The following is a 23,420-nucleotide window of genomic DNA, read 5'->3' on the forward strand; positions in this document are numbered from 1 at the left end:
CTCTTCCTGTCAGCTCACTGTCAATAAAACGCGTGCCACTAGAGCTGCAAAAAAAAAAAAAAAATGAAAAAAAAAAGTTTAAAACTTACATATGAATAAAACAAACAAAAAACAGCAAAGTCAAGGTTTAAAAGAGGCAGATAGGCAGGTATTTTTCAGAATTTCAGTTTCCATGATAGGCAGGAGTTGCTCTTGACTGCTCCAGTGCAGTTGAAACTCCTCCTACAGAGAGAAGTGTCAGTAAATATTTTGCTTTTGAAACGGTGATATTATATTTCTCTCTCTCTGTAATATTTTCTTTAAATTGTATTCTGCTCAAATCATATTTCTGAAAGCCTGATCTAATATAAGTAGAAGACAATGGATGGACGAATAGATGGATAGATAGATGGATGGATGGATGGATAGATTGCTAGATGGACGGATGGATGGATTGCTGGATAGACGGATGGAAGTATTGATGGATGGAGTGCTGGATAAACAGATGGATCGATGTATGCATGGACAGATGGATGGATTGCTGGATAGACAGATGGATGGATTGCTGGATAGATGGATGGATGGATGGATGGATGGATGGGCAACCAAAAGGTCCAAAGAGCCACTTGTGACTCCTGAGTTGCAGGGTGCAGATCCCTGCTCTGTTATAAATCACTTTGAGTAACCGGTGTGACTGTTAAAGCGCTATGTAAATTCAGTCCATTTACCATTCTGTTTTACGATGTAATATATGAGTCTGAGCTCATTTTTCAGAAGTACCTTAAATTACTCTCAAACATCTTGGTATCTTGGCAAAAAAAACTGGAGTCATAAATATTACAAGTATTGCAAACAACATAACTTCATATAGACTTCAACGCTCAATTAGTTACTCTCTGCTATCAATCTCTGTTTTTAAAAGAAACAGATCGTTATTTTTTCTTTTATATATATTTCCTGTGAGCCTGTGATTAACTCTGTATCAGTTTCCTATCTCCACACGACATCGCCATCAAGCATCCGACCATTCTTTACTCTCTGATGGCTTCATCCTTCTCCTGAGATACAATCTAAGCTTTCGGTCTCACTTTTCAATTATTCTCAGACGGGGCAAAACCATGGCTTGAATTTCACTGCTTAGTTAAAAAACAAAACAAAACAAAAAACACATCCCAATCAGAATTTTAAGACCCACATGTGGATGAGGAGTAGATGTCTGTTTGGGTTCCTTAAGTTTACCAACTGCAAAGGGGAGGGAGCAGGCACTGCTTTTGTCTGCAGCAGTTTTTCCTCTTACGTAAGGGAAATAGGACGTCTATTTCAATCAGGATTCAGTGGACGATACTGATGGAGGAAGAGCCAAACTACAGCTGGCTCGCAGAGGTCTGAGTTTGAAGGTTGGATTTTAGCAAGTCATCCTGTGAGAACATCTCAATATAGACCTCTAATGATTCAGAGTGCTGCCTCAAAACTTGTGTAGGAGAGCATAAGGAAACATTTTAAGGATGGGAAGGATTAAACAGAAGTGGACTCCTAGAACAACCCACAGCCTATTAGTTGTGTCCCACAGCAGCACAGGACTTTTTCAAAGTCATTTCCACAAACCAGATAACATGTAAAACATTTCATCCTTCATGTCAGAAAGGGTATCCTGATTGGAGCAAGCACTAAAAAAGGTCCCATCAACATTCTTTCTTCAATTTACAACACAGTACCTGCCAACATGGAAAACTGCCTCCTCACTGTCTCACTGCAGAGACAGAGAAGGGGAAGGGAGCTGCACTGCAGCAACTGGGCGTTGGCTCGGTACATGGAGGGAGGCAGTAAAAACCAGAGGAGAGAGAAGGCGAGGCAGCATGTAAAATGTCACTGCAAGCAAAAACAACAGTTCTGATCATTCCCTGCTGACAGTTTCTTTCAGCTTCCCGCTTTGATGACTTGGTTTGATCCTATAACCACACTTTGCTCAGATCATAAAGTTACTGATTACTCTGAACATCAAGATTTTGAAATATATGTGAAACTGCTAATTGCACTATTAGAAATAAAGCAAAGCGATTATTGAAAGTGACAATAGACCCGCGTTTAACTGGAAGCCAGTTTTCTCATCACTTCAGTACATGGAACTGGCAAAAATGCAGTTTTGAAAAGTACTTAGTGTTTTACTTTCATTTCTGTTCTCCTATTGCTCTTAGGAAAGTTTTGAGTAGATTGACGACTTATTTAATTCAAGTAAACTTTATTTTCTCTCCTAATTATTAAGGCTAATGAATGCAAAAATAAGTAAAATACAGTTTTGAGCCAGAAGCTTGAAAACAACACAGAGATAGTGTGTGACATTAAACCATAGTCCATCTAAAAATATACCTTTAGTTCTTCACAAAACTATTATTTAGTTACTTCTATCTAAAATAATGACATTTTGCTTATTGCTCCTGTAAATGAGGACATTGCTCAACAGCAATGAAGTTTTGTGCAGGGTTAATTTTCAAAGGCCCACGATGTGCAGACAGCCCCTTTATCACCTAACTTGTAATTATCTGTTTATCTTTGTAATCTTTAGATCATTTTTAATCCATCGTATATCTCTTTCCTGGTATTCTGTTGGATATTTACCCTCTTTCAGCATCTCTATTATTAATTCCTCAATTATTCATCTGACTCTACCCTTTTGTTTCTTTGGGCCCCCCTTACTTTGAGGAAAAAGTGCCATGTCTGCAGTGTATTTGTTTTCCCATTTCCCTTTACTGTGTTGCAGGAGATGGGGGGTGTTGGTGGGACAAAGATGATGCTTTTGTTAGACAAAAACAGAAAACTGCATTTCTGAGGAGAGGGAAAAAGAGGAAGAAATGCATTATTTAGATTCGGAGATGAAGAAAATATATCAAAGACGACATGGGTAGAGATTTATTTTTGGTGAAACGCTGGGTATTTTAATGCCAAGATGGTCAGGAGTTTTCCCACAGTCTCTTCAAACAGCAATTATCAAACCACTGTTGAAAACGAATCATTTAGAAAAACTACTACTGCAGAACTACAGGCCCATCTCAAACCGGCCCTTTATCAGTAAGATTATTGAAAAAGTTGTTTCAACAATTAAACACCTTCTTAACAATGACCAGCTGATTTTCCATTTTTCAGTCAGGTTTCTGTGCTCCCCACAGTATAGATACCGCCCTTGTCAAGGTGTTAATGACATCTGTATAAATGCAGACTGTGGAAGAACCACAGTGCTGGTATTAAAGGACTTCGGTTTAGCATTCGATACTGTCGATTACTCCATTCTGTTAGAGCGCCTGGAAAACTGGGTCGGCCTTTCTGGTACAGAACTTGACTGGTTTAAATCCTACATAAAGGACAGGGACTTTTTTGTGTCAGTAGGTAACTTTACATCAGAGACGACTAAAATCACATGTGGGGGGTCCCTTCCTATTCAATATCTACATGCTCCATCTAGCTCAGATCATAAAAAACAACATCAGTTACCATAACTATGCAGACGACACACAGCTCTACATCACCACGTCACCAGGTGACTATGAACCAGTTCAAGCACTGAGTAAATGCTTAGAATAAATCAACGCCTGGATGTGCCAAAATTTTCTTCAATTGAATAAAAACAACACTGAAGTAATAATTTTTAAGTTAACGCACAGCTTCAGCTGCTTCAGCTAGGAACCACCGATCAGGCCCAAAATCTGGATGTACTGTAGTGATGGACTCAGACCTGAACCTCCAAAAGCATCTAAAGACAAATACAAGGTCGGCTTTCTATCAACTGAAGAACTTTTACAGGATTAAAGGACTAATGTCTCAGGAGGATCTGAAAAAAAAAATCCACGTTTTTATCTTTAGTAAAATTGATTACTGCAACAATGTCTGCCAAAAAAGTAAATCAGACAGCTGTAGCGGATCCAGAATGCTGCTGCCCACGTCCTCACTAAGACAAAGAAAGTAGAGAACATCACCCCAGTTCTAAAGTCCTTACACTGGCTCCCTGTATCTCAGAGAATAGACTTTAAAATACTTCTGTTAGTCTATAAATTCCTGAATGGCTTAGCACCTAAATACATCACAGAGTTGTTATCAGTGTATCAACCCTCCAGACCACTAAGGTCTTCAGATTCAAGCCTAGCCTTCCAACCCAGAACCAGAACCAAAGATGGAGAAGCAGCATTTAGTTCTTTTGCTCCACTATCTGGAACAAACTTCCTGAAAACTGTAAAAGTGTTGAAAGCCTGTTTACTGAAACATCATTAGTTTAAGTTTGTAGTCCAACTGTTTTTAAAATCATTAATATTCGCTTTTAGTTTGCATTTTCCCATGTTTTACTTTGTTTCAAATTTTCTACATTTTATTCCAACTTGCTTTTATTCTGTTTTTATTTTCCGATGTTTTAATCGTGTAAAGCACTTTGCGTTGTCCCTGTACTGTAATGTGCTATACAAATAAATTTGCCTTGTCTTGTCACCTAGAAAAAAACTCATTGTAATTGTAAAAACATTTGTTTTTATTAGTATTTGTTATTAATGTGACTTTTAAAGGAAACATCAGATCACTGACATATTTCTCTGGGTTTTTCTGTGATTTTCCTTCCCACTGTCACCATTATCTGTGTTTTTTTAACAAGTATAGATAATTATACATTTTATGAAAAAAATGCCATTCAACAGTAATTTTTAGAAAGTTAAAGTACAGAAGTTCTAGAAGGCAATTTTCTTCTCCTCAATAGCCATGAATGCTTGAGTAATTCATTTCAGTTATATTGGGTTTTTCACAAAAGAAAATTACATAAAGTAATGCCACTCACTGACACATAAATATTAATTAAAGTAAAAATATACCTACATATCTTGTCTGTATCTACTGCACATTGCAGAACAATAACAATAGAATAAAACAAAGTCTGTGTCATTTTAGATTCCACTAGTTTCCCTAGTGTGCTCTATGGTTGAGCGGTTTGTTGTCCTGTATTTGTAGCATGGTTCCTAGAGTCCGATCAAGTCTGCTTGAATGTGTGTTTTCAAATATTGATGAGAGGGCACAGCTCAGGCTGTTAGTGACCTCAGGTTGGAGCTAGAAGGGATTGTAAATGTTGTGCATAATGCAGGACACAAGAAAGAAAACGGGTGCATGGAAAACATATCTACAGCCAAACACATCTTACACAAAATTTAACGCATGACATTTGGGATTTTATGCAAAAGCCCAACTCAAAGAGGCACATAATTGTGAAATAGTGGAAAATAATATGGTGGTTTCAATTTGTCTTACAACAAATGTGAAAGGTGCATACATTTCCATTTTACTCTTATACCTCTTAGAGCCTGCAAAAGACTTTGCACTTGCCTGTCTCATTAAATCTAAAAATTTCACAATGAAGTTTGTGTTTGCCATATGGCTAAATGTTAAGCTTAAAGAGTTAGAAATACTTCTGCAAGGCCCTGCAGATACATTACTAACAGGGCGACTAAATTGGAAAAAAAAAAATGTTGTGGCTATTTTTAGAGAAGAAACTTGATTTGCTAATAAAAATGCTTATTCTGCACCACAGTTTTTTTCCATCTACCTCTCCATCCTCTGAAGAAACCCAATATGCTGATGAAGGATTGTCTCATGTCGCTGAGACAAAGCATTTTGGTACATCAGAGACTTCATAGTAAAGCTGCAAGGGGAGAACGGCAGCTCCTGACAGTTTTCTTTGTTTTTACTCCCTCTCACGAAGGGTGTTCTTGAGAACATAGCATGCACCTCTGAGAGGAAAGTCTCAATTTCTTGTCACGCCTTTTGAGATATTCAACTACACCATTTGTTGGAACATTGTATCTCTTGGAGCTTTGTGATAAATGCAAAGAAAACTGCCAATCATTTCCAAAAAGGTAGCAGGCAACCAAATATGCAATTCAAGAGGAGCCATATGGCTGTCTTTGAGACTGTGGAACATACTGTCTGAATTCTCTCCTGCAGAGCTATGACTGTGTCCCCAAGCCTTTTTAAGGGGTTGCTGAGGGACCATAGGATGTCAGGGTAGCTGTTAGAGGAATATTTAATCCTCGTATAACCTAATAGCTGTGCCCATGTTTTCAACACAATTCTTAGTTCGTTATCAATGTGTATGGAGCTTCTTCAGGTTTGCGCCCTCTCATTGCTCCTAATATTGGTGGTGGTGATGTTGGAATAGAGAGGAATTTGTATGGTTTGGTAAGCTTATCTTTGCTTTTTGCATATGATGTGGCTTTGTTATCTTTTCAAGCAATGATCTTCAGCATTCACTGGAGTCCTCTGCAGGTGAGTGTCAGCGTGAATCAGCTCCTGATTCACGCTGACACTGACACTGACACTGATTTGCTCCTCTAATTCCGAACAGGAAAAGTGTTAACACTGCTTATGGGTCATGGGTGAGTCTTTGGCGCAAGATTTCATGAATCGTGATGTCTAGTTTATCAGTTCTGATTGGATGAAAATCGGAGGGTCACGAGTAAGAAAGACGGATATACTCCATTTTAGTGAAGAAGAAGCTGAGCCATGTCTATCAGAGGTCCAAACCTAAGCTATAGCCATTAAAACTAAACCATGGTTAAAGACTAAGATCCCCAATGTAAGCAACTGAAATAAACTTTGAAGGGACATAGGACTTGCTGGAGGGAGCGTCTGTCCCCTAGGTGAAATAATGTTTCTCTGCTGAGCCTGTTACCTTCAACAAAATCAGCAAAAAGATTTAGATGGAAGGAACTGGACATTTGATAAATTTGACTGAATTTATTCACTAAATGTGTGAGTCAAATGTTAAAGAGTTTGTAGCACAGCTCTGCAATATGTCCAAACACCTATGCCTGAAACGCACACCTTTGTTTGATGTACATAATGAGGACTGTGTCCTGTCTATAATAGACTTCTATTCATTTTCAAGCCTTTCTATTACCTAACCCTAACCTAAACTTAATTGACACCTTATGTCAGGTTTGCGGGCAGAACCAGACTTGTCCAGATGCAGTCTGAACCAGACTTGAACAGAAGGAGGCTGAGTACACAAGAACTGAAAGCATCATGACAGCAGAGCACAAAATAGGTGACGAGACGATCTGGCAGTGAGTGAGGCAGGTATATGAAGGCTGAGGAACAGGTGAGCAGAGTAGGAACTGATTAGTGGCAGCAGGTGGAACTGGTCTGGACTGATAACTGGTGACTGAGAAATGGACTGAGTTAATTGGAGGGATTCTGTGGCTGAGGTGACAGAGCTGATTGTAGAAAAGTCTGAAAAAGTTCAAAACAAACAAAACCTTAAATCATGACACCTTAGTGCTAAACCCAACCTCTAGCCCAAAAAAAGGTGAGGACACAAAAAAGGTCCTCACTTTACTAGTAAAATCAGCAAAAAATGTACACACGCACACACATATTTTGCTAGAGTACAGCAGTTTCCTGCAGGTTGGAACGATCTCATTAAATATGCAGAGTTACACTCAGCCACTGCCATTCAATAGCTGAGGCTGCGTGATTCTGAGCCTCATGACCCAAACCAAAGAGACAGCTTACTCAACCGCAACACTACTCAAGCACTGTTCATAGTAAAGGCATTACTACAAGTGATACTCTCTGCTTCTTGAGCTGATAATAAAATAAGCTTTTAATTTGCTGCATTGACATTAACGTATCAGACAAGAACAAGGGAGACACTAAGCTAAGATTAGTGCAAATCAGATCTGATCCGATTTACACCTATTACAGCCTGAGATTCTGCTGCAGTTGGTTGCTTGGGTTACTGCTTTTTTTAAATTACTCTTCTCAAAAAAAAGCTAATAATAATAATAAAAATCCAGATAAATAAGCATTAAAGTTGCTGTATATATCAATATCAAACCTGGTTTGCAAAATCAAAAGATAATATAAATGCACAGTTCACAAAGAAAATGTAAATAATGGTTGGATCAGAGTAAAGTGGAGTTTGTACATATTGAAAAACGTGGAAATTTTAACTTTAAATAGTAGCTGCAGGAAAGAGCAAACCTGGTACACAAAACTGATATAGGATTGAAACAAGAAACAATTGCTGCAGAGATAACAACCCCTCCTTATTATGTATTCCCAGATTCCCATAATACATCACTACTCTGCGTCTTACAGTGATTTTTCTTAGAATAAAAGGAGCTTGCAGCTGAGTCCATGAAGCTGTGAAGTAAAAAGCAATTGTTCATATTCATGCACTGCAAGACAATGAAAAAACAACAACTAAGTTTTATATAACAAACCATTGTTTTTAAAAAAATGTGTTAAAACCTTTATTAACTAAAAATAAATTACCCAGTAAACACTTTTCTTGAAGTGCTAAGAAGGAAAAGAATACCTTAATATTTAAATTGTAAGCCTGTGGAATCCATAGCGCAATTATGTTTGCGCTATGGATGTAAAGGGAAAGACATCTAGCATATTATTCTTTGACAGATATCAAAATATGCTAGTTGAGCACTATTTAACTATACAAAAAGTAATAACCAATACAGGTACTTCCGATAGAATTCACACTGTACATTTTTAATATCTTTTTGTCTTCTGTGTTCTTTTAGGGAAATTGGACAACTCTGTCATATGTTTCTATTCTAAACAAAGCCTGGTGCAAGCCATGCATGTCATGGTTAGATTAATTGATTCTGCAGAAGAGACTGCCCTTCACAAAATAGATGGTATCATAAACAGGTTTGATGAGGCCATCACAAAGCCTTAGCAAAACTGAAAAGTCCTGTACAACTTTAAAAAGTTGTACATGACTTTCCAGTTGTTTACAAGGGCAAGATTTCTGACAAACTATGGTGAGAAGTTTGTAGCAGGATACTCAGAATGTTCCATAATGTTTTCGATAGTTGAAAAGGCTTTTCTACCAAATATTAAGGAAATTAAAATGAAACAAAATTGAGAAAAAATATAGTTTAAAAACTATGGTATTGTTATTTTTATTCTCAGCTTCAAACAGTTACTATGGACAGGTCTCTTAAAATAACAACCTTTCTCTTTCTATCCACATTGCACAACACGAAAACATTGAAAGTCCAATAAACAGATGAACAGTGACTGCAAGGTCATGAAAATATAGAAGAGATTGACCAAACCTTTCACTCCATCAATATGTTCTCTGCAGCAACAGATACAGTTACATAACAAGGTTTAGGCTGGTAGTTAACATCCCCAACGCTCATACAGTGTTCGCCCTACCTACTTCAATCTCTCTTTCCCTGACTCACCCCTCCTCCCCCTCCTATTCTCTCTTTTTCAGCCGGTCATGATTCTGCAGCTCAGCCTCTGCAGGATGACTCTACTTTCCTCCCTGCACCTCAGTCAGCCTCTACGGCAAATCTCTGACAAGCCCGAGAAATACTGAAGGGAGCCAGACAAATAAAGACATATACAGGTATAAAAGGGTCTATTGTCCTGAGGGTTAACTCAGACGGCTCTTTCAATTGCATTTCTGTATTCAGGTTCAGGTTAGGATCATCTTTTGTCTGGATAATGCAGAAAATCATCTTCATTCCATACATGCAAACTCCCTGCGGATGTTTAAAATCGTGAAATATGAAAGTTCTGTGACATTCTGTAATACTACTTCTTAACTCTGAGGTTTGATGCCTTCTCTTTTTACCATCACTTGACAGCAAACCCTTTACAGGCAGTGTCCTTGTCCTTCACAAAATCACTGGGGAGCAATGTCAGCCAAAGTGTTCAGAGGTCTCAGCATATCATCGCTTATCTCTTCCACAACTGGTAATTGCTGCTGAAGACCCTCTAAACTGCTTTACAGACCAGAATTGAGGATATGAGTCAGACTTTTAGTTTTTAAATTCTGTTCATGTATTATTTAGTCTGCCCAACCTGTTTCCACTGGATGTATTCCATCCTTCCATGGCCTGATTGAATGCAGTTTTTTAGAAGCATTCAAATTGTTACATTTTTCCTTTATTTCACGACACAAAGGATTCCATTCCATAAAAAATAGAGCAGATGTAGACTAAATAGTCATCAGTTGAACTCACAATGATTCAGCATAAAATTATTTATAAACTATATACCGGTATTGCTTTAATCATTAAATATTTTCTACTTTATCTTCTGAACCTGATAGGTTGTGACTTAACATTGAAACTGTTGAAAGTATAATTATTTACTATGATTTCTAGAGTACATGACTCTATTAGGATCTTCATTTAGTGGGCATCCTGATGAGGTGGCCTACACCAACAACTAGTCTAATAAAGACCCATACCAGAGGGCACTAGTGGTGCATTCAATCTGTACTCTCAAGTTGGAATTTACAAGTTTAAGTCAGAAAGTTAAACAGAACATCTGCAAAAGTTAAAATTACAACTTGGAAAGTCTTAGATTCATTCAAAGTCCAATATCCATCCATTCATCCCTCCCTCCCTCCCTCTCCCCAGTGACCTCTTCCAATTCATTCTGGAGAACCCCAAGGTGTCTCCAGGCCAGACAGGATATATGGCAAGGCAAGGCAAGTTAATTCATAAAGCACTTTCCAGTAACAGCAACACAGAAAAACAAAATACAAATGTAAATAAATACAAAACCAGCCTATCGATATTCATCGCTATAAGCTGGACATATGCACTCCATCACAGTCATGGAACTCCAAACAAGGAATTTTGACAGGATGTCACCCCTAAGTTTAGTATCTTCAAGTTGCAAGTCAGGAAAATAGTGGGATTTGTCAATCAAGTGATAAGTGACCAGGCTATGGTCACTTATCACACACACATATATAACCCCCCTTCCCCCGTCTCATTCGTTGTGTCCTTGGGCAGGACACTTCACCCGAACTGCGTGCTGGCGTCAATCAGAAGGCCCGGTGGCACAGTCTGCCCCAGGGCAGCTGTAGCGACTAACCTAGCTCACCACCGTCAGGGTGTGAATCTATGTGAATGTGTGAATGGGTGAATAATTGATTGTAGTGTAAAGCGCTTTGGGGTTGTTGTCGGACTAGTTAAAGCGCTATTCAAGCACTTGCCATTTCATTAATTCTTACTCCTACTGTTTGCATCAACTTCTTTACATTGTTGTGCATAAATTAAAAAGAAAAGAAAAAAATGAAAAGAACCTTGCTCAAACTAGTCATAACCTTCAGCCTATGAAACCAGTTAAAATGGATTTACACTAAATAAAGGCACTAAGATCATCATCTACGGCAACTGTGTAGGGGACAGCTTGTGACCTATCAACATGACCTTACTTCAAAATTCCTAAATCATACCTTTAGGAAGTAATAGTCACAGGATACCATCACAGATGAGACAAGTGTTTAGTGTAATAAGGACCACTGATAACCAAATGCAGAACTGAAGTAAAATGATTGTGGCCTAGCTTGATGTGCAAACCACCTGTTTTAATGGGTTCGTGCAGTAAAACACAGCCATCTACTTACCAGAAGATCAATGATTTGATCTAAGGATTCCCAACGGGATAAAGATTCTCGTAAAAGCTGTTGAGACAAAATGAAAAAAAAAAAACATTAAAATCTAATCTTTTTTCTTATAGGAAAATCTCTTTGAAGGCAAGGAGAATATGCTTTTGACAAATTTAATTGATTTCTGTTTGTCATTGCAGGTTTTATGTGAAGGATTTTCATTTTTACTCCGTCCTCACCGCAAAGAAACAACTTTAATGACCAGTGCTTAACTAAGAGGCAGACTGGTCCTGGCCTTTGCTGCAGTTACACGTGCAAGTGTCATTAAAAGTCTTTATTTTTCTCTCGGGTTTCTCTCCTAGTGGGGATGCAACAGAAAATACGCACTGAAGTAATTTTCTGAGGAAGTGCATAGAGACAATTCATGGAGGGGTATACCATTAAAATGTCCAATAAATGATTAAGGAGGTCATAGAGACATAAATAAGAGACTGCAAAACTGCTTGTGTGTGGGCAAAGACAGTGGAGGAAGGATTGCAGGGGTTGCAGAGAAAGAAGGTGAAGCATGACTTTGCAAAATTAAAAATACATGGTTTCTGGGGACAGTGGCTGACCAGTAGACAAACCAAATCAAACACCAGCAAGTGTAATCCAGTTATCACGTTTAAGGGAAACCCATTACATTAAATGTGGTGATAACAGGAATGGAAGCAAGATTACCAGAAAGATTGTCTAACCTTGGTGGTTTCTGTGTGGGTTGCCAGCTGCACAGCAATTAATCTTTTGGTCCATGTTCGTGACTCAGGTAGTCGACAACCTCCTGCTTACCCACCTGATGTCCGGCTGCATTGGTCTTTCGGTTTAATATTTGTCTGTACACAATTGTTATAAACTATGACGACAGCTTATGACGACTGCATCAGGTGGATTTTGGAAAAGGAGGATGCAACATTTATGGGATATCAGGGGATCACCCTGAGTGGGCCGATGCAGTTTAATGGGCTTGGCTTGAGGTAAGAACATGTTGGTTCCTCTTGAAAAAAAAAAAAAAAGCTGCTGATATTGGCTTAAAAACACCACCAAATTAGCCAAAAGGGTGCAGGTGTGCTGCGTGTGACTATTTGCAAACTAACATGCGTAAACAAAATTCTTCAGATGACATTGGGTGCTAGGACATATTGACACCATACACAATCAGACAATACATGCTGACACCTGGTTCAGGGCCAGGGTCTCATATATGCAATGCACACAACACAGTTAAAGGGAAGAAATACATTCATATACAAGCTACAACTTGTTTTCTCCCCAAACAGATTTCTTCTGTTTTTGCTTCACTGTCACAAGTAAATGCTTCAGATGAGTAAACACAAAAAGCAGCATCGAAATGATAATTTTACTTTAAAAGGGGACAAAGCTATCTAAACAAACCTTTTTTATGCGAAAAACCTAATTACTGGTTGTATCGCACTGAGCTGTAGTAAATCCAGCAGCTAGCAGGGGCCTACTTGAGGCACAGAGGAGGTTGGAAAGCCAGCTGCTAGCAGAAGCCTTACTTGAAGCACAGAGGTGGCAAGAAATCCAGCAACAAAACAGGGAACAAACCAGGCTGACAGACATGGAGTGAGTGGAGAATGATTAGAACAGGACTATACAGGCGTGGTGTTGATATAGACTGAAGACGAGCCAGCAGGGAAAAGAAGACTGAGGGAGGCTTATGTAGGGAGGCTGGCAGGTGGAGTGAATTCAGACTAATTAGTGCCTAACAGGTGTGACTGATTGCTGAGGAGTGGAGGGTGAGCTGAGTAAGAGGAGGAGAAACTGAAAAATAACAGGGGAAAAAAGCCAAACCAAAACTAAACCATGAGAATTTGTATAAAATATATATATATATATAAAATAAATAAAGTTACATGTAGATCCATCATTTTAATGGCTATGAGGGTATGTTGGACCAAATTGGATGGTTTCTGAACCCAAAAAAAATATTTTTTGATGCCAAAACATCTTAAAACATCTCAATTGGACTTAAAGCTTGACCTTGCCTAGGCCAATCCAAAACCTTTAGTTTTGATTTCAGCCATTCTGAGGTGGACTTGCTTATGCTCTTTAGATCTTTGTCCCGCTGCATAACCCAAGCGGACTTTAGGTCAAGGTAACAAATTGATAGTCTTGCATTCTCCTGCAGAGTTTTCTGGTAGTAAACTGAAATTATTATTTCGTCAGTTACGACAAGTTGTCCATGTCCTGAAGCAGTAAACACAGCCCCACCTCACTACCTATGTCTACAATATGTTATTTTTCTAAAAGGCTGTATTAGTTTACATCACATGTAATGGGACACACACTTTCTAAATGTTTTGCTTTTATCACATTAGTCTGCATGTTTTCCCAAAAGATCATTAAGGTGCTGTTTGGCAAATGTGAGACTGGCCTTAACTGAGACAAATACAGCATTGCTTTAGATGTTGTTCTGGCATTTCTTTATGGTGACACCAATCAATCTACTTTCGGAGTTGTTTTGTAGGCCAATCATTCCTGGGAAGGTTCACCACTGTTCCATGTTTTCTCCATTTGTACATAATTCAGTTCAATTCAAAAATACTTTATTACTGATTCTCACCATGGTTCATCGGAGTCCCAAAGCCATAGAAATGGCTTTAATACTCCTTCTTGATAGATTGGTTGTCACTGATTTTGCTACTCATCTGTTCCAAAATTCCTTTAGATTGCGGCATGATGTATTGCTTTTTTTGAGATGTTGCAAACTACTGTTGTCAAACAGTTTCTGTATAAGTGATTTCTTGACTCTACCTGCTTGGTAGTAATTAGGCCTGAGTGTGGCTAGTGAGATTAAATTTATACACACTCAAAATAAAAATAAAAAATGACAACAAAATTACCAAAGCTACAGATCAAAGTCCTGTTGGACATTTTTTGTGTAGTGTGGGCATTAAGTGTGGGATATCCTTAACACACAGCAGCAAGCTCTCAGAGTAACTGATGATGGCTTGCCTTAGAAGTCAGGCCAAACATTTACATAATGCATGGCTTGAGTAAACACTGTGATTACCAGGCTAGACTGCAAAGTAATTTATCTATGCCAACAAATGCTGCATTAAGTGCAACCAGGAGAATAAATTGTGGATAAAGCAACATCATTTGAGAGTTTTCTTTTAATGCTGTGACACAAGGAAACAAGTGTGTAACATATGCGTGTTTGGATTTCCGAATTGTTTTTCATTTACTCAGTGAGCTGGCAGAAGGAGGCTCTGCTCCAAAAGCTGTCAACTCTTGGTTGCAGAGGATCCTTAAGTATGTTAGGGATTTACTTTAATACAGACAGTTTTTACCAAATGAAAATATAATCAGAAGTTTAACATGTACACTGATCGGCCGCATCATTAAATCTAGTGAGAGATGCAGTGTGTAAAAATCTGCTGGAATTTAAATTGATTTATTAGACTTTTTATGAAGCACTCATACATACATATGCATCAGGTGCTCGCAGGGCTCTTCTTACAATAGTGGGTCCAGATAAGACTGCTTAGGAATGACACAAATACCATGATGAAGGGCCAGAGGAGTTCACTTAACCCCCAAAACACCTCAACATCTATCTGATATGGTCTGAAGCAACCTATGCTGCCTTGCAAAGCTTCTTGTTTTCTTATGTTGTAATTTTACACAAGATGAATTACAATTCTGAAGAAGGCAGAAGAAAGATGCTTTTCCAATTTGCTTACAAAAAGTTGCAGAAGTGTAGCATTTCTGGTTAACCCTCCAGTATCATTACTTTGTACAAACATATTTGTTTACACCTTTGTACATCTAGAGACTGAAGTTTTTGTCTATTTATCCTTACAGAATATACAGCACAAGCAAAACCTGATTAGCAAGGTGGCCACAAATTCTGTTGGATTTCGGTATTGATTTTAACTGGGCTATAGCGACACAAAAATATGCTTTGATTTAAACCATTTCAATGTAGACCTATGCACTGGCAGTTTTTATTGTGGGTGATATAGCTTTTGGCCAAGTGGGACAAAGTTGTTGAAGTACAAGTAGGTGGGGTTATAAGAAAATATACATCTTTGATGTTCCCCTGGAGCAATATCAAATCCACCATCTTATAATGGAAAACAAATGGCAGTATAACAAACTTGCTGATTGGATTTAGACATTTATTAGAAGTGTAGCTCTAGACATGCTTTAGCTGAGATTGAGTATCTGAAAAAACAAACAAACAGAAAAACAGCGACAGTTGCCAAACAAGGCTTTCATCACAAGGGTGATGTTGTCTTATTGAGTTTTTAGAGAGTTACTTGTCTCTGCAGATATCATTTCTAAATCCAGGACTGTTTAAGATGTATTGGCTTTTTATTATTGTTGTGATTACATTATACTTGTTTTCTTTATTCAAATTAAACTCCCTCATCATTTGCCTTGGTGGCATTCTGTCAGCAGTGCAGCTTCCCTGTATGAAGTTGTGCTTGGATTCTAGCTGACATTTGAACATGATCTCTAATATAGTGGTAGCTTCTTGCTGTCAGTGCAAATCCCATACAGTTCAAGTGTTTAATCAAAACGTAGTTTAAAATGTATATTTCCATTTGTTTGTACGGTGGAAATATTAAGATATTTTGTCTTATTCATTATTATTCATGTATTAGTCACCCACATATAAAAACATGCGGGTTTTATTCCACAATTTTATATTATTACTGCAACATCATAAATAAAAAAAAGGTGGGAAGTAGTTCCTAACACTTAATTCAAATTAAGTTGTCTTTAAGTTTCTAGTTTTAGCTTTCTAACATTTCTGCACTGTTTATAAACCTTTTTGTGGACTTCTCCATTTTCAGGAGCAAGTCTAAGCTTCGACTCCTCTTACACCCGACAGGCTTGCTTGGTCTAAACCTAGATGAGATATGTAGGTTGAAATCCCGGTTATGAGCAGATGTTTGATTGACTCATGTCTGAATCAAGCTGACATATAGCTTTAATATAGAAATCAGGTCTGGATTTAGGCAGCATATCTAATTTAGAGGAATTATATTAAAGAGGTTTAAATACATGTGCAACATATTTTCAGATTTCCATTTCCATTTGACAAAAAGTCAACTGGTTGGCCAATGGCGTCTTTTTTTTACTTTACAACTATGTTGACAACTCATGTTGATCTAAACTCCTAGTTAAATACCTTGATGTTCTTAGTTACAAAATGATCAAATGTGCAGACCTTAAGGCAACTTCAGCTAGTGTTGTAGTATGGGACCCCCCCCCCCCCCCCCCCCTCCCATAGATGCTCTTTGTCCTGACTGGTGAAAAGAACAACAAGACAGCCAGAGCTGGAGGATTTACAGTTATAGCGGACAAGTGAATGAGCAGGTGATTTGTATGGTGGTGTATCTTCAATCTTCATCTTTATTCCCAAGTTAATTGCAATATCGATTTGTGAATATTAACCCAGCTGATTAATAACAGCAAGTCCTACAATAAATTGTCAGCCTATTCATTGTTAAAGCTCATACGGTTGGGCTCTGTTTATACTTGTGCGCGCATGTATGCAATCAATATGTATCTATGGTAAAATAAGTAGCTCTTGGAGTTTGGCCAGCCGTCTTCAACAACAACACAAATAAGAACATAAATGGATTTCCATTGCCCCCGAGATATCCACGGAGGATAACTTATAAGAAATGTACCTATCTACATATGCTCACTCAGTGAGGTGGGGAGGCAGAGAGGACCTACTGATGCATTGCAGATAAACTGCAGATCCCAGTGCAACCCCTCCCTTTCTTTCCTCCTTCTACACCCCCCCCCCTCCACTGTCAGTGCACTAGATGACATCACTGCCTCCAGACCACCCAATATTATCACCCCACAGAGATATCTACAACCTGTCACAGGCAGCCACACCTCACCATCTGATCCTGTTGCCCCCACAGCTCCAACCAATCCATCTCAGTAAACCAGGTAAACCTTTGCCCTTTAAAGGACCATGAAGGAATTAAGTTTTTCACGATACAAAACCCCCTGAAGTGTTTAATAAATCAGTGTAGTGGCTAAATGTCTGTTTTCTTTTAACTCTTTTTTTATTGAAAATAAAACTTCATGTCTACACACTATATTTAGAGTACTGTTTATGTTGTAATACTATTCAAGGTATTGTGCTGAAAACCTTAGTTGGATACTGAAAAAGGCATTGAGGCAAAAAGAAAAGGAAATGAACAGATCAGTAAAATCGTAGAGAAGCACTTATCTAGCAAGTGTGGACAGCTGAAGTACAATATACTGCAAATTTGAAATGCCACATTAATGTTGCGTTTATGTAAGTACGGCTGAACAGTATTTGCATCTGTTCTCTTCTATTCTTAGTTTAATTTTGAAGTGCTTTTGTTGAATGTACAAGTGTATGTAAGTGTAAATTTTTTCCAATTTCTTCACAACCAGGAACAAATCTAAAGTTAATCTTGTGAGACCAGTATCATCTTGGGTTTATACAAATAAATAATCTTTATAAAAACTAATAATCTTTTCTTTACTACTATCCCAAAGGATTTCCAAACTAAAGAGCATCATTTATTTATGAAATCTCCAAAAAGAATAAAATTACACTATGGTTTAGGTCTTTTTATAAAACTATACAAATTAGATAGTATAATAATAAGTACTTAATATTACCATAATTATTCATTTGTGCTGTTCTGCCAGGTTTGTTAGGGGTTTGTTGTTTGTTGCAAGTTTGTTGTTGGTTTTAGAGTTTAAAATTATTTACAAGACGGGACAAATTGAATAAAAAAGTACAGGAAGGACACAAAATACATCACAATATAAGCTTCACATCTAAGAAAAATGAGGCAGTAAACTGACAATTTTAAAATAAATAAAAATGTCTGTGGCCTCCATCTGCAAAACCTTTTCTGTTTTTGGGGTTGTCTCATTGTTGCTCCCCATAGAGCACCTGATGTTGATTCCATAACACCAAAACAGCGGATACTGATTAATATACCCCAATACTACGGAACTGATCAGATCAGCATCTGAAAAGTTTAATTGACTTGATATTACATTTTAATTAAAAAGTTTTCATTTAATCTTTCTGAGCAGTATTTTTACCAAATAGCAACAAGTAACCTTGGTCAGCCAATAAGACTTGAAACAATTAAGCACAGTACAGGAAGGTCCCACCATTTCCCCGTCTATGGAACACTAGATCCATAGTAGAGAAGATCCATAGACTTGTGGGAAGGCCCAGTATTACCAAAACAGAAGTTTTGATGCATTACTGTTTAGACATGTAATTATTGCAAAATATTTGTTAAATACATGTGAAAAGTAAATATATGCACACACTAGTAAAAAAAAACGTGTGAAAAAATCAAAAGATTCATAAAGATGTAAGATAACTATTAGATAACTATTTAAAATGAAGGACTGATGTAAATAATCGGACCTCACTGTTTTGTCCCCCTCGTGATATGACTCTTTAATTGCAGCCTTAGGCGCAATGGCGCATGAAGACACAGTTGTTATAGTCTGGACACAGTAACCTACTCTGTGGTGAAGGACACCAGCATAATGACTGCTGCTGGGGAGCTGATGCAAGATATTTATTGGATTTTATCACAGTGAAATAAGACCGTAGTTTAAAAGAGAGGGATACCGATTTTTTAATATTTCTACCCACTCGGAAATGTATTTGCATGTGTAAAGAGACATTAACCCCATGAGCGGCATCAATCACTGCTTTTGTTTATGTCATTATTAATTTGTCTTTCCTCTCCACTGGCTTGAATGACTCTGTTTTTCCTCCTGACTGTGTTATGGACAAGGCTGCAACCAGCAGCCAACAGCGTGAAAAATCTCAAATTGCTTTTCAGAACCTTTTCTGAAACTGCGTAGATTGTGCATCACATATTGAAATGAATTTAATAGAATAAAGTTGTACTTAATTTATAATTTTTATAACAGTTCTAGTTTGCATAATATATAGGCATTAGTTTCTTTGGTTTGACATTGTTAATGTAGTGCCTCAGCCATGAGGAATATAGTTATGACTATAATCTAATAGCCATGAGAAATATGAGACTGGAGGGCCATCCTAGAACCGCCCTCACAGCAGAATGCTTTCTGAGAACTCCAAAACTTTTCTCCTGATTGAAATCACTCTCTTTTCCCACTGCTTGCATTGGAAAGTGGCTGTTTGTACATTTACTGGGCAAAACGGACAAACATTTCTTCAAAGCAGGACCATTTCTAAGGACAGTCTAATTGCAGCAAAATCAGACATTGAAGCAGGCATTCAGCTGCTTGTTATTTTTCTTTAACCTGACCCTAGCCAGATGAATTTCGTTCCGCTTAGCTCCGCCTAGCTTCACTCACATCCATCTGGGACATCTTCCATAGAGAGTGATTTCTTCAACCAATTGTATTGTCCAGCCAGTCACGACGCAGGGCTGGAGTTTCATAGATGTGACGTAGTGGAGAAGCGAACGTGACGTGAGACTGTCTTGATTCAGACAACAGTGGCGGCTCACATCGAGGAAGCAAGCGTTAACCTTGATGCTGCTATTTCTTCCGTGTTGTCCAATCTACCTGATATTGTTTCATTAAAAGAACATCAGAGAACGGCTCTGAAGGCTTTTCTTGATGGAAACAATGTTTTGGCCCTTCTCCCGACCAGAAGTTTTGTTTTCCGGGGTGCGCCCGTGGCGGAGCGGTTAGCGCAAACCATGTTAGGAGGCCTATAGTCCTCGACGCGGTCGGCCCGGGATCGACCCCGACCCACGACGCTTTGCCGCCTGTCTTCCACCCTCTTCCTGTCAGCTCACTGTCAATAAAACGCGTACCACTAGAACCGCAAACACATTTAAAAAAAAAAAAAAAAAAAGTTTTGTTTTTTCCTGCGTCGCTCTCACAGCGTCACGGGTTAGCTTTGGTGTGAGTGGTTGAAATAGCACGTTGATAAAGATGACAGACAAGTGGCTTATCCAATCATATGCAAGGATTTTTGATAAGGCCCAGCCTTCTGAAACGCCATTCCTGTGGATCTGTTCCAGATGGATGCTAAGGAGCTAAGCGGAGCGAAATTCATCTGGCTAGGGTCAGGTTAATTTTTCTCAGCATTTGCAGGAAGAAATTACCCGAGACTGAGTGAGGCCACTTCCTATGGCCGAGAATAGCACATCTCAAGCCAGCATGCTGCCGTAAAATGCTTGCCCCAGCTGTGACAGAGAGTTGTCTTCATTAGCCGATCCAAGGACAGCGCCAAGCGCACAAAGGAGCGCTTCCGGAGGTTTTTCCTCCCAGCTGCTGTTTCACTTTATAATCTCTATTGCTCGCAACAAACTCAAAAACAGTTTACAACATGCTTATGGTTGCACGATTTGTAATCTGATCAAGAATTGTTCACACAGTCTCTCAAATTCTGAGGTATACTTGCACATGCCTTAGCTACCTCGAATTGCTGCGGTAATATTATGCATTTTGCATAGTGTCTCATATTGTTCTGTGAATAGGCTGGTGTTTCTTTTTCCACTGTTTTCCCTCTGTTAGCTTGAATATTGAATCTTTTTCTTTACCTGAGTATTACATATTATCGATACAATTACTCATTTAATTTTACTTTTATCATTGGTGTTTCTGATTAACCTCATCCACTTTTGCTTTAGAACTAACTTTAGATTAAAACTAACTTGTTTCACTACTATAAACTGTGTGTAACTCTTTCTGCATTTTTGCCATGGTCACACACAAATTTCCCCATTGTGAGACAATAAAGGAATTTCTCATCTTATCTTATTTCCATTTGCTCAGCAATCATTTGATAATGCCATAAGCATTTGTATCACATTAATAAGGAACATTAACGTTGATTAATATTGTTTTGTGGAATTAAGAGAAAGCTATCAAGCTAACTGCCTCATTGTTTAGCTATGTGACCTGGCTAAGTTTCCGGTATAACTTCCGGTCGTCGGTTCCCTTAACGCATCCCTCCATCATCAGAAGTTACTAATTCAAATCTAATTATTCTGGAGAAATACTTACAGTAATAAAATCATAGTCCTAAATATTATGTATTTTCAATTTACCAAGTCATTCTTTAAATATAATTTTCTCAAATAACGTTTTATCTAACTTTGAGCTGCACTGTGAATAGGTTGAACAGATGCCATATGTTGTTCTAAATTAAACCAATATTTCCTCGATCCAAACTCTTTAAGATTAACTTTGGTTCTTTAAATTAAAGAACCTCACTGAATCTGATCAAAATTCTGCTTAGTAGTATCAGTTAAGTTTACTGAAGAAGAGCCTAGTGAAGAAGAATTGTCAATTGAAATATGTTTGACTTAAAGTTGAATTATTTCTGTTAATAATTTCTTATACTCTAAGAGATGTTGTCACTTATTTATTCCATATGTGTGCAGAGTTTGCTGTTAGAGAACGCTAGAGCTCGAATCCCTCTTTCACCCATTGTCCAAATAGCAAAGCCAAATTGGACTGATATTCGCAGGACACTACCCGACCGACGAAGGGTTATGTGATTGAATATGAAATAACTTAAAAGCATTTAATTGTGCCACATTGAATTAGAGGTCGGACATTTTATACTCTATATTTAAAACTTTACTTTTAAGTTAAACTAATTTAAAATAAGCTGTTATTATGGAGCCTTTGGGAGCAAGATGCCACCTACAATTGTAGTTCTGTAACTGTGAGATATGAAGTTGTTTTTTTTTGGTTGTTTTTACCTCTCATACAATCCTCCACACCATGGGTGGAGGTAAAATAAACCTGGGTCCTTATTTAGCCTTTTTAAAATCTCTATTCCTGTTTTCTTTTAAAGATTTAGTAAAATTATTGCTGTGAATACATATGCAGAAAGGTTTAGATAAAAAGCTATATATTTGCAGCCTCTTACTGACTGACAAAGTTTACCAAATATGTGTTTTAACAAAATAACATTAATTCTTGTCTTTCCTATTTTTAACAATGGATAACACAACTGATCCTCATAGATTATTATTACTCCGGACACGTTCATCGATTTTTGAAAAAAAAAGTATTAATTACCAAAACAATTTGGTTATATTATTTCATAAAAATAATTTTTGCACTGGTGATTTGCTAAAAACAAAAACACTCCCTATTCACACAGTAGTAAAGAAAACACAAATGTCAATTCCTACATGTTAGAAATTATATGTGCCTTATGCTTTGGTTTGTTCTTTCTATTCAAGCAAGTCATTATCAATGTATCCTTTTGGGTTATATTGTATCAGCTATACATATATCTTCTCTAACCCCTAGTCGGTCAAGGCAGATGACCGTTCATACTGAGCCTGGTTCTGCTGGAGGTTTTCCTTCCTGTTAATGGGGAGTTTTTCTTTCCGCTATCGCTTCATGCTTGCTCATTATGAGGGATTGCTGCAAAGCCATGGACAACACAGACGACTGTCCACTGTAACTCTACGCTTCTCCAGGAGTGAATGCTGCTTGTCGGGGCTTTGATGCAATCAACTGGGTTCCCTTTTATAGGAAATTTTTGACCAATCTGTATAATATGATTGAATTTGACTTTGTAAAGGGCCTTGAGATGACATGTTTCATGAATTGGCGCTATATAAATAAAATTGAATTGAAAAATTGAATTGAATCAGAAATACAAATTGGATAGGAAAGACTGCAAATACGCACACATGTATTCTCCATACCAGCTACTCTTCGCCATAACCCCATTCAGTGGTTCCATGGCCTCTAAAGCCTTGTGTTAGTGTCTCTGCAGGTTGCAGGCTTGGGCAACTGACACCGACTAGGATGGGCTTGTCTTAGCTGTTTGAGCTTGTTTCTGCTGTATTGCATTTTGAAATCACTCCAACTCTTCTGCAATGCGCTGGAGCCTAGAAATGTTATGTACTCACACACCCTCAGTGCATCATGTTCATCACGCCACCAGTGCCTTTAATAGATTCTTCATGAAAAGCTGAGACCAGGGTCGAAAATCCTGCAGCCGGTTGCAAGACCTCAA

General features: G+C 38.0%; 1 long non-coding RNA gene across 1 annotated transcript; it reads right to left on the reverse strand.

Moving 5' to 3' along the window:
• Positions 1-17: 17 nt before the first annotated feature.
• Positions 18-23,411, reverse strand: LOC118563923. Its single transcript, XR_004931533.1, has 3 exons — positions 23,318-23,411; positions 11,402-11,458; positions 18-44 (listed from the first exon to the last, which is right to left on the reverse strand). It is a non-coding gene; the product is annotated as an uncharacterized LOC118563923 (long non-coding RNA).
• Positions 23,412-23,420: the final 9 nt, after the last annotated feature.

The sequence above is a fragment of the Fundulus heteroclitus genome, chromosome 8, assembly GCF_011125445.2.
Source record: "Fundulus heteroclitus isolate FHET01 chromosome 8, MU-UCD_Fhet_4.1, whole genome shotgun sequence".
In the NCBI taxonomy this organism is placed as follows: domain Eukaryota; kingdom Metazoa; phylum Chordata; class Actinopteri; order Cyprinodontiformes; family Fundulidae; genus Fundulus; species Fundulus heteroclitus.